Below are 13,249 nucleotides of genomic sequence, written 5' to 3'. Positions count from 1 at the left end.
TCGCCCCTGCTCTTCCTCTTCCCCCCCAAAATCCTGTTTCCCCCTTGCTCCTCTTTGCCCCCCCAATCACTCGCCCTTATGGCCGGTAAAAAGTGGGGGTTATGGCCCCCTGACTCTCCCTGTTCCAGTGCCCCTGGCCTGGTGGTTATGGCACTCACCTGGGATGTGAGACACCTTGGGTCCAGTCCCCCTACTCCAGTCATTCTTTTGTTATTTAGCCAGAGTGGAACAGCTTCAACAGGAGAGATTGAGGGACCCTCACATCAGAATATCCCATGGCTCAGTGGTTAGAATGTTCGCTTAGGATTTGAACAGGGGTCTCCCACCTCATTTCTCCTCCTCTGGGTCTCCTGCATCCCAGGTTAGTGCTCTAACTACTGGGCTAAAAGTTACAAAGTGGACTCCCTCTCTGGCCTTTTTGTGTGGAGCGAGGCAGGTATTTAACTGATTCTCACAAGAAATGCCTTAGGTGCCTAAGGTATCTGACGCCAGGAGAGGGGCTCCTGTTTGTGAATTACTGAGCAGAACTCGGTGCCTCCCTGTAGCCTGGATTTAGTGCCTATCTCTGAGAGAGGGGTGGAGCTTAGCACACACCTCTTCTCCCACAGGCTAGTTTAGGTGGCTTCGTGCCCACCCTGTTTACTTTTGTGGATTGCATTTTAGGTGCTTATCTCTCCCCAGCCATTGTATAGGAGCCAAGGCACCTACCTCAGCTTTGTGAATCTGAGGGCATGGCTACATTTGCAGATATAGAGCGCTGTGAGTTAAACCAGCCCTCGGAGAGCGCAGCAGGGAAAGCCCTGCAGTGTGTCCACACTGTCAGCTGCAAACACACTGGTGTGGCCACATTTGTGGCACTTGCAGCAGCATTGGGAGTGGTGCATTATGGGCAGCTATCCCACAGAGCACCTCTTCCCATTCTGGCGCTGTGGCTGGTGCGGGGGGTGCGGGGCATTCTAGGTCCTTTCCCAACGCCCCTTGGCGCATCACTTTGCATCCCAGCAATCTCTGTGCTTCCGTCCACATTTGGCACCATCTTTCAACATTTTGTGTACTGCACGCTCTGTCTTCCCTTTCGGTCTGCGGGAATGGATCCCGAAGTGCTGAGGAATATGCTGATAGGTCTCGCCAGCACATCAGGTTTGGCAGTCGAGTTACTCCTTAAGCTACAAACTGACAGTGAGGAGTCCGACGATATTGACTCGTGTAACGCATATGACACGAGATTGCTGTGACATTCATGGACATGCTCACCATCACGGAATGCTGCTTTTGGGCTTGGGAAACAAGCACTGAGTGGTGGGATCACATCGTTCTGCAAGTCTGGGATGACGAGCAGTGGCTGCAGAACTTTCGGATGAGAAAAGCCACTTTCATGGGACTGTGTGATGAGCTCGTCTCCATCCTGCGGCGCAAGGACACAAGATTGAGAGCTGCCCTGCCAGTGGAGAAGTGGGTGGCTATTGCAATCTGGAAGCTGGCAACTCCAGACCGCTACTGATCCGTCGCTAACCAGTTTGGAGTGGGAAAGTCGACTGTTGGAATCATGTTGATGCAAGTTTGCAGGGCCATTAATCACATCCTGCTCAGAAGAACCGTGATTCTGGGTAACATGCATGACATTGTGGCTGGCTTTGCACAAATAGGTTTCCCTAAGTGCAGAGGTGCGATAGATGGGACGCATATTCCAATTCTGGCACCAGCCCACCTAACCTCCAAGTACGTTAATTGGAAGGGGTATTTCTCAATGGTTCTCCAGGCACTTGTGGATCACCTTGGGCATTTCATTGACATTAACGCAGGCTGGCCCGGAAAGGTGCATGACGCACGCATCTTTCGGAACATTGGCCTGTTCAGGGAGCTGCAAGCCAGGACTTTTTTCCCAGACCAGAAGGTCACCATAGGGGAAGTCAAAATGCCCATTGTGATCCTTGGAGACCCCGCTTACCCTTTAATGCTGTGGCTCATGAAACCCTACACAGGGAGCCTTGACAGCAGCAAGGAGCTGTTCAACGACAGGCTGAGTCAGTGCAGAATGACTGTGGAGTGTGCTTTTGGCCATTTAAAGGTCTGCTGATGCTGTCTGTATGGGAAGCTGGACCTGGCTGATGACAACATCCCTACGGTTATATCCGTGTGCTGTACCCTCCATAACATTTGTGAAGGGAAGGGTGAAAGGTTCACTCAGGCTTGGAACTTGGAGGTTCAACACCTGGAGGCTGAATTTGAACAGCCAGAGAGCAGGGCTATTAGAGGGGGCCAGTGCGGGGCTGCAAGGATTAGAGATGCCTTGAGGGAGCAATTTGAGGCTGAAAGCCAACAGTAATGTTTGGTGTCCTGCATGGGAGTGATGTGAAGTGGTTCCAATGTTAGTAGGAATCTGTGATTGCTACACTAACTTGCAGTGCCTGTTGCTTTCCTGGGCTAAGGTATATTTTACTTAATGCAATAATAAAGAATGTTTTCAAAGCCAAAAAATCCATTTATTTAAAATAAAATTCATTTATTGAAAAGAAACACAAATGCTTGGGAAACAGAAAGGGCAAGGGGGTGGGGTGGGGAATGGTTCAATCACAGATTTGCGTATGTCCTGTTCTCATACTCAGCCTTCCTGTCTGGAGTGCTGTGCAATGAGTGCTGCACTTCAGGCTGGCTAAAATGCATGGTGATGGGGGTTGAGTGCAATGGGTAAGGGTTGTAGTTTGCAGGGCTGGGTGGTGAAGCTACAGGTGTTGGAGGCAGCTGGTGGCGATAAGAACCTGAATGTTGGGGAAAGTGCATTGGAGGTGACATGGGGGCACAAGGGAAAGAGTTTTGGGACAAGGGCTGTGGGAGGGGAGAGGGACGGGCGCAGTAGTGCTCTGCCTGCCTGGCTACGAGCGCCTGGATCGAGTCCGCTTGGTGCTCCATAATGTTTATCAGCCGCTCTGTGCTTTGTTGCTGGTGCTCCGCATTCTGCTGGTGGATCCTCCTTTCACTCTCCCTCCACTCCTGCGCTTTTTGATTTTCATTAAGGGACTGCTGCATGACTTAATGCAGCATGTCTTATTTGCTTTTACGTGACCTCTTCCTAATTCTTTGGAGTCTTTCGGCCGGTGATAACACGGACGACTGAGATCTCAAGGTTGCATCTGTAAAGGCAAAATGCAACACTTAACAGAGGCAGCATTGTTCACACCAGACAGAGCAATGATTCGCCCATACTTAAAGACAAGCACAGTCTAATGATAGCAGAATTTGCCCATCCCAAAGCTAGTGCACATAACCCACAGGAGCCCCAAAATGGTGAGGAAGCACAGGGTCGGGGGGACTGATTGTTTCATGGCTGTACTGTCCTCTGGGGTTCTGTGCCTTGGGGAGAGCCAACAGCTGAAGGGGACCCCTATACTGAACATTATCCCCACATTTTCCACAGGAGTTTGTCCTGGAAGATATCTCGCTGCTGAGGGTGACCTGGGAAACAAGGGAGGGTCTTCTACTACAATGCGGCTTCCGCCCTGGCCCATATGCAGCTTGCCTGTGTACAGTAATGATCCCCCCGCCCCTCACAGTACAGTGACGCGGACATGTTAGCCTGACTGGGACAAGGAGTACAGTAGTGCTCCCAAGGAACCTGCGCAAGCGCATTTCACAGCTTCTGGATGAGACCTTTGAAGAGATCACTGAGGCCAATTACCACGATGTGAGAGAGCACATCAATGCCCTATTCCGCATCTAGCCATGCACGCAGCCCTAACCCTCTTCGCTCCAAGAGCCTGCACCGAATAACTTCCTTCCCAAAATAAAAGCCGCTTACCGGGCACCTCCTCTGGTGTTTGTCCTTCCCCAAGCACCGGCTGCTGCGACTGGCTACCTTCCTCCTGACTTGAGAACAGCTCCTGGCTGCATGCATCTAGGGATGCCGGGGTGTCTTCCTCCTCCTCAGGACTCTCACTTCTGCTTTCCTCCTCTTCCTCCTCCTGCCTTGTTGAACTGGGCTCTGAAGTGTCCATGGTGGTCCTTGGAGTGGAGGTGGGGTCGCCCCACAGTATTGCGTCCAGCTCTTTGTAGAAACGGCAGATCGCGGGGGCAGCACTGGAGCGATGGTTTGCCTCGTGGGCTTTGTGGTAGGCATTCCACAGCTCATTCACTTTAACCCTGCACTGTAGTGCGTCCCAGTCATGGCCCCTTTCCATCATGTCCCTTGATATCTGCCTGAAGGTATTGTAATTCCTATGGCTGGAGCGCAGCTGGGACTGGACAGCTTCCTCCCCCCAAGCACTGATGAGGTCCAGCACCTCACCATTGCTCCATACTGGGGATCACCGGGCGCGTCGAGGCATGGTCACCTGGAAAGATTCGCTGAGAGCACTCCACGCCTGGCTGAGCAAAGAGGAAGGGGATTTTCAAAATTCCCAGAGAATTTAAAGGGCAGGTCTGATGTTTGGTCACCTGAGGGCAGGGCAGTAGAGTTCAAAGCCTAAAAGTTAGGTGCTGTGGCGCTCAGCTTTGCAACATCTAAGTGCCTTTATAGATCCCACCCCTAGACTCCCCTGTACAATGAATGGGGAGAGAGAGGTGCCTGAGAATGCAATCCACAAAATAGGCAGCTCCTGCCCTAAGCTAAAGGAAGGTGTCTCTCTCTGCTTAGGATCCCTAGCCATGAATCCTCTCCTGGAGTCAGGTGCCTAAGCTGTTTTTTGAAAGAAATGTTAGAGGTGGAGACTCCTTTATATCTTTCAGACTAGTGGTTAGCCCACTCACCAGGGAGATCAGAGATGTAGGGTCAATTCCCCCTTCTGCCTGTTGCAGAGAAAGGATTTGAACTGGGGGTCTCCTAGCCAGTGTTTAATTTGTAATGAAAGAGATGCCAGAGCTCAAGCAATTACATGCTGGGACTCAAGCAATTTTTTTATTTTCATAATTGATGCAGCAAGCCCAGAGGTGCCGGGACTATGAACTGCTAAGCTTAGAGGTGCCAGGCTCAGCCCTGGCAAGCCCTGGCACTGCTCTTAGCTCTCGGGAGTGTGTTCTAATCACCAGGGTATTCTAATGTGGGGCTCTTGCAATGATTCTTGTTGAAGCTGTTCCACTCTGTATAACTACTTAAGTAATCATTGAGGTAGAATATGAAAATGACTAGGCTGGTGGTTAGAACACTCACCTACAAAGAGGAAAATCTAGGGTCCAATCTGGTTCTGTAATTACTATTTAAGTACATATACAAAGTGGAACAGCCTCCTCAATCTCTCCTGTGGGAGTCCTATATCAGAATAACCCATCTCCCAGTGGTGAGGGTTCTTCTGAAAGCCCTCCTCAAGCAATAGATGGGGGGAATTTAACCTAGATCTTCCATATCCCTGGTGAGTGCTCTACCCACTGTGCTAAATGGGAGGTGACACCACCAGCTTCTCCACCAGACAGATTTTTATGGGGTGCAATCTAGTAGGTGTGATTGGGCAATATAAGCAAGGCAATGCTTTCCACCTTGACCTGGTTTGAGGATCCTAGTGGGGCTGAGGCACAAGTGAATCATGCAGGCATCTAGAGTGACTTGTTAGTTGCATGCCCAATGACAGAATCTTAGGTGCCTAGGGAACTTTTACAGCAAAAAGTTAGGTGTCAAGGGATTTTAGGTCCCTACAGGATTAAACAGCACCTGAGTGGGGGGTTTGAGGATTTCCGTGATGCCTAAATCTTAGATTTAGGAAAGTTAGGCACCTACATCCTTTTGTGGATCTGGGCCTTATTGTGCCATAGTTAAATTTTTCTGGATAACATTGATACCGCCCTAATCCACAAGGTAAAAAATGTCCTTCAGTCTATTCATCGCCAACATCAACAGTGCTTTAGTTATCTTTTGCTGATGCATATTCATAATTCTTTATTTTTTTTCAGCTTCAGGTTGAATACATCACCAGGCAAGACCCCTGGATAATCTTAAAAAATAACAATCCAGGGCAAGCAGATGGAATGCACAAAATAAAAACATTAACCAAATAGAGAAACATTAACAGTAAGTGTAGATTACAGCTTCTCATTTTGTTGTTCATTTGGATTCCAGAGCCCTGAATCTCCATGGTGTAACACCAGTTTTATTACAGTAGAGCTCTACTGACAAAAAACTGGAATAACACAGTAGAGACTCAGACCCTATATATAACTCTTAACATGTTCACTAGCATTTTATCCCCTTCGAAGCACTACATGAGAGAATCAGGGAGGCTTCTGCTGGAGGATTTTTATACAGCAGGACACCCAAGTTATCTCTGTTTCTGCTGACCTATGATTACTGTACCTGTCATTTACGTAAATTAGCCACAGCTAGGTTGGCTGAGGGCTAATGGAAACCAATTATCAGAAAATGGCTGAAATCAAGTTCAACCTTTTTCTGGAGGCAAATATAGAGAAAAAAAAACAACCATTTATTCCCCATGCTGGTAAGAGCTCTGCTTTTACTAGACGTTTTCCTTCCAGCTTTAGCTAAGCTCTGGTCTCTTTGTTAATAGATAAATCCTTAAAGAGAAAAAAAAAGAAGAAAATTATATTCCTTTCTACTCTGAAGAAAGGTTGAAAAGATAGCAAGCTGTATGATTTGAACAAAAGGATAGTAAAATGCCTTTCATGGACTATCTATATAGACTTCACTCACACATTACCCTCATAAGAAGATGACTTTTCTCTGTGGAGAAAGAACTATATATGAACATGGAATAGTCCTCGGGATTTGTCTATACTGTACTGGTTTAACTAAATTGCTTTAAAATTGATTTAGTTAAATAAGTGCAAGCCTCTTCTGTAGATGGACTTAAATGGATTTAAGCAAGGGGTAAATTGGTTTAATTAATGTGGGTAAATATAGGAAATCCCCCACCTATGCTTAATCCATGCTGCCTTTCCACACCCTCGAACAGGTCCACATTTAGTAACACAAATCCACATATCTTTGAGTCCATTAGTTTACTTATGGCTCTCGGAATTAGCTTGGAAGGGTTGGTTGTGGCATAGGTCCGCATGATACTTTGTTGCAAGAACTTGTGCCTTGTTGGGAGCCCTTAAGTTAATTTTTAAAGTGGATTATTAGAGTCAACATAATGTTGCCCTCACTTTCTTAGCTCTGCTGTATCTTTCACTAATGAAAAGGGATCCTAGTTTTCTGTGATTAAACAAACCAAAATTCTCTCCTAAAGACATACAAATCTAAATTTTTGGACAATTCAAATGAAACACTGAACTTTAGCTCCCCTTGCCACAATATATATAGCTATCAGCTGAACACGTTTTATTGATATGCAGTAGAACCCCGTTTATCGGAGCCTCCGTTATCTGGCGCTCTGTATTAACCAAGCCACCAGCAGCTCAGGACTGACTGACCCAGTCCTCACAGCTTAAAATAAGGGATAGAAAGCTCTTCGCCAATTCTCCTGATTATTCCAATGTTTGATTATCCAATCCAGCCCCGGTCCCAATTAGATCAGATAAACAGGGTTCCACTGTAAATGTAAAGCATATTAAAAAATCAACCACAAGAGAGGGAGGTTGCACACATTGAATAAGTGACCCGGGTACTTTCAGTATAATTTAGTTAATACATGTTTTTATTGTTTCATAAAAAGTAAAGACTAAAGATTCTCTGCATTTTTCCGTGGCAAACAGATTTCTAGGATTCCTGCTAATGAATACACTTGAAGGCAGTTAATTTTGGTGGTTAGAGTAGTGGACTGCCATTTGTTCATAGGAATCATGGTACAATAACTTTTGGTAACTGTATTGAGCCTCTTTGGTAGCAAGCTTGTTTGTTACGTGTGATCTAAATATTGGTTTAAATATTAGCAGCCAGTCACTGAGGGAAAGCAATAGTCATGCATATGACTGGAACTGATGGTCACTGCTAGTATGTGTTAGGGGGTGGAGGGGGCCTGTCAATAAATGGGCACATGTAGGTTGTCTTTACTGGCTAGCAGCCTTTTTCTTTTGTTTTTAGTAGGTCTGAAATTTTCATGTATTACTCTTCAGCAGTTTCCCTGTACATCTTAAGAGAACTTCGGAGTTTAGGAGGAGTTGTTTGATTACGTGAAGGGAAAATCAATTTAGCTAATTACACAGCTAATGATATGCAACTGGAGAGAGATGGTCTGCAGTGTATTGACTTATAGATTCTTATAAAATGTATGATGTGTTTGCTTATGCACTATGTCTACTTTTAAAAAGATGTTTTTATGTAATTCTTTCCTGGCTCTTCAATGAGTCATTCTGATGTCTTTCAAGTCTATTTAACAGCTCTGTACTCTTGGAATTCCATTGATAATATTAACAACCCAGGATTAGTATACCAACTAGATTTTTATCACATGATCAAATCCCTTTCACAACATACACCTTGTTTGAGTAAAGGCTGAGTTGTTTTAAAGGTGATCTGAGATGGCTTTGCTCCAGTCTATACCTGGTTTCAGAGTTTGTTTATTTATTTATTTTTCCTGCAACCATTAATGATATATACCAGGGTGGCCAACCTGAGCCTGAGAAGGAGCCAGAATTTACCAATGTACATTGCCAAAGAGCCACAGTAATACGTCAGCAGCCCCCCATCAGCTCCCCCACCTCGCTCCCAGTGCCTCGCACCCACCAACAGTCCCGCTGATCAGCACCTCCCCCTCCCTCCCCACACCTCCAGATCAGCTGTTTTGTGGCATGCAGGAGGCTCTGGGGGATGGGGGGAGGAGCGAGGGCACTGCAGGCTCAGGGGAGGAGGTGGAAGGGGTGGAAGGAGTGGAATGGGGGCAGGGCCTGTGGCAGAGCCAGGGGTTGAGTAGTGAGCACCCTCCGGCACATTGGAAAGTTGGTGCCTGTAGCTCCAGCCCCAGAGTCAGCGCCAATACAAGGAGCTGCATATTAACTTCTGAAGAGTGGCTCCGGAGCCACAGGTTGGCCACCCCTTATATATACATTTAACAGTACAGGAAGATACATTCCATGCACCCTGCTCTAAATGTCAGTGAAGTCAGCTCTTGAATAAGAAACAGAGAATAATGAACCTGGGTCTTAGCAGTTAAGTAAAAGAGAAATTGTCCACCCAGAGGAGGCAGCATTTTCTAATGGTTGGTGTGACAGTCTGGGAGTTTCAATAATTCTGTAAAGATAGATATCATGCTATAAGTTCAGGCATAACTATGCAAATAAAATGATATAAAATTAGTATGAGAGTGATTATACATTCAGGTTCTGAGCATGCCCAGTGTTAGCCTGATGATTCCAGAAGCCTGAGCCATTTGCTTGTGTAGCTAGTAAAAGTGTGCTAGATGCTGTACAAATGTACAGGGAAAATAGTGGGTTAAATCCATTTTGAAGTAACTCTGTTAGTTTCAATTGCTACCCATCTCTCAAACTCTCCTTGGGAGGAAAAACAAAAGCATTAAATAAATTTCAATATTTTTAAAATCCCACTTGCTTTTTGGACATTAACTAGCACAAATGTATATGTATGTCTTTTGGGGACAGCACTTCCCCCATCCCGGATTGAACGGTACAAGAGTGTTATCTTCACATCTCCCATTCCTGCCTCATATCACTTCTCCCACATCTCTCTTCCCACTCTTTTTCCTCCTTTGAGCAGCATCTGACTCTTCTCTCCTTTTCCATCCATGTTGCTGTCATCTACCATCCACCCAATTCCTGCCCATCAGCCTTCCTCTCTGATTTTGATTGTTGCTTTTCTCTCGTCCTCTCTTCACAATCTCCCACAGTCATCTTCAGTGATTTCAACATCCATTTTGATGACTCACCCTAACCCTGAGGTGCCTGGTTCCTCACCCTCATTTCTTCTTTTGATCTGCAGCCATGGTTCAAGTCTCCCACTCACCAAAAGGGCCATTCATGTTACATAGTCTTTGCCAAGCAATGCTCTCTCACTGTTGTAGAGCTCTCCCTTTCTGACCAGCACCTGGCAATGCTGAAAGGGACCAATCAGCACCCATCCTCATGCCCCATCACTTGGTCTTTCATTGACTTCCAGTCCATTAGCATTGATGACTTCTTGTCTGCTCTCAGCCCTCTCCTCCCTCCCCTTTCTTCCTTTTCTTCCATTTATATATTTTTTGATTCTTTCCATGCTTCACTCTCCTCTGCCCTTGATTCTTGCCCCTCTCTCCCATCATAAGGTTCACCTGGCCAATCCCCAGCCCTGGCTCACCTCCAACACCCACTTCCCCCATTCCTGCTTTCGTGCTGTGGAGTATATCTGGTGGAAATTACATGATCAGGATGACTTCCTCCCCTACAAAATTGTTCTTTTCTCTGCAATTTCTGCCATCTTCCTAGCTAAGCAACTCTCTCTCTCCACCTTAATTGAATCTGACTCCCAAAATCCCAGTCACATTTTCACCACTTTTGATTCATTCCTCAACCCCTTCTCACCTCCAGCCTCCAATTCTATTTCTGAAGAGGATCTAGCCAATTTCATCCAAATTTTTTTTTGACAAAATATGATGTGGCCTTTCCTCTTCCCTGAGCTCCCTGTTCCTTCCCCTTTCCCCTCCTACAATTCTCTCCTCCTCCTTCCCATTGCAGACACAGAAGTTGCTCATCTCCTCTCGTCCTGTAATCCCTCCTTTTGCACCACTGTCCCCATCCCATCCCATCTCCTGATCTCCCTCATGCCCAGTTTCATTTTTTCCCTTACTCTTTTCCTTAACCTCTTCTCCTCTGACTCTTTCCCCTCACTTACATACATGCTTTAGTCTTGTGTAAAAATAAAATAAAATAAAATAAATAAAATCTTGATTGCCTTTGGCTCTCCAACTACCCTCTCTTCTCCCTTTCATCTCTAAGCTCATTGATTGTGCTGTTTAGAATTGCTGCCTAGATTCCTCTCCAGTAATTTCATCCTTGACCGTCTCCAATCCGGCTTCCAACCCTTACACTCCACTGAAATGGCTCCTGACAATGTTTCTAAAAGTGACTTAGTTAAAGTTCAGAACCACAGGGGTTCTTAAACTGGGGATTGGGACCCCTCAGAGGGTCGTGAGGTTAGCTGTCAGCCTCCACCCCAAACCCCGCCTTGCCTCCAGCATTTATAATGGTGCTAAATATGTAAAAAAGTGTTTTTAATTTATAAGGGGGGGTCTCACCCAGAGGCTTGCTGTCTTAAAGGGGTAACCAGAAAAAAAAATTGAGAACCATTGCACTATACCATTCCCATCTTCTTTGATCTGTAAGCTGCCTTCGACACAGTCTACTATGCTCTTCTTCTTGAAATCTTGTCCTCCTTTGGCTTCTGTGACTTTGTCTTCTCCTGGTTCTCTTGATAGTTTTCTACTTGCTCCTTCAAAAGAGTCTCCTTATCTCCCCTCAAGTTTTCTCTGATGGTTCCACAGGGCTCTGTCCTTGGTTTTCTTCTCTTTGTCCGCTACACCTTATCTGTGGGTAATCTCATATACAGCTACAACTACCATTTGGAATCATAGAATAAAATATCAGGTGTCAAAGGGACCTCAGGAGATCATCTAGTCCAACCCCCCACTCAAAGCAGGACAAATCCCCAGATAGTTTTTTTTTTAACCCCAGTTCCCTAAATGGCCCCCTCAAGGATTGAACTCATAACCCTAGGTTTAGCAGGCCACTGCTCAAACCACTGAGCTATCCCTCCCTCTCTAATGATATCTCACAGATCTCCAGCTCTACTCCCGTGCTGCTCCTCACTCTTGGGAGGAATGCAATGTAAATATTTGCAAAGCTATCTCATTATTCTCCTTCAAAACCCTCCTTAAAACTCTCCTTTTTTGTGAGTTTTGTGATGCCTACAAAATACTGGTGTGCTGAGACCACTGCATACCATGCTGACCAATGTTGTCTCAGTTTCCTTGTACTCCCATGTCTGTCTGTATCCATCTGTGGTCTCTTGTATTATACTTAGATTGTAAGCTGTTTGGGGCACAGTCTGTCTTTTTGTTCAGTATTTGTACAACACCTAGTGCAATGGGGTCCTGCTCCATGACTAGAGCTCCTAGGTGGTATGGTAATGCAAATAAATAATAAAATGGTTGCAAAGGAGGATATCAGCTCTTTGGCCTCATTTACAAAAATACTTAGAGCCACACAGTGTGGCACTGAAAGCAGAAGTGGCCATAATGGTAAGTAGAATTACTAAATACAAAACCCAAAATGTGTCCTAAACTTGGGTCTATTAGGGATGTGACAAATGCACAATGTGTGGGTGTGTGTTTCTTTAAGTTCCATGTATAAAAGCTATCATGATTCAGCGAAGGCCAGGTCTGAATCCAAATAATGAATGTCTTTTGGACTTTGTGAGAGCACACTTGAAGCTGGCTTTCAGTTTGCACCACTACTGAATAAGGGTGTTGGAGTATGAACTATACTTATCTCTTGCTTGTTGTTGCAGACTAATGTACAGAGCTAGTCATAGTAGTAGACAATGTTGGTTGGTTGGTCTATATTGCAGCAGGGCTTAGCATCCAGGGCCCCATTATGTTAGGCACTGTACAGCTGAAAGCTGAGACTAGTATTCCATGTGCCTGGTGAAGGCTCTGGGAATGGTGTGTGTGTGTGTGTGTGAGAGAGAGACAGAGAGACAGAGAGGCATAAAGGAGACTAACGTGCCCTCTCTCCCAACCTGCAAGATGGCAACATGGCCAATATCCTGTCTGTCTTATTAAATAATGTCTTCTATTGGCAGGTTGGACTGCTGGTTAACAAACTGTCAACAGTTTAAGGAGTTTTTAGAAGTTTTAAGAATAGAATAGGTACTTTAGGGGTTTGTTTTCTCGTAAACTTCCCCCACCCCATACCAACATATGGGTACTGGATTATGCCGAAGACCCTAGGCTTTAAAATCTGCACCTCCTGCCCACGTTCCTTCTAGGTCAGCGACAAACATCAATGCTGTCTCTATTGCTTGGGAGAGGGCCACATTGCATCCAGATGCAGTATCTGCCAATTCTTCCCCAACTGTACCTGAGAGGGCTGAGCTCTCTGCCTCCGGAAGCACCTCATGGAAGTCGCCTTTAGGTCTCATTCGGATCCAGGTCAGGCAGCCCTCATGTACATGGGCTTGAGTGCCAGGAGTGCCCCTCTGGCTCCGGAGTCCAAGTCCAGCAGCAGTGGTACCATCACTATGGATCCTGCACTTGGGCTTAGCATGGAGATAAGGAAGCATGACTATAAGCATGACATTGTCGTCCTCCAAGCCCAAGAAAGGGGACAATCCTTCCACAACCTCCAGTTATGGAGAGGGAACATGCTGCAAGCCATACAA

The sequence above is a fragment of the Trachemys scripta genome, chromosome 1, assembly GCF_013100865.1.
Source record: "Trachemys scripta elegans isolate TJP31775 chromosome 1, CAS_Tse_1.0, whole genome shotgun sequence".
Taxonomy (NCBI): Eukaryota; Metazoa; Chordata; order Testudines; family Emydidae; genus Trachemys; species Trachemys scripta.
The sequence above is the reverse complement of the archived record's forward strand: the minus strand, read 5'-3'. Positions refer to the sequence as shown.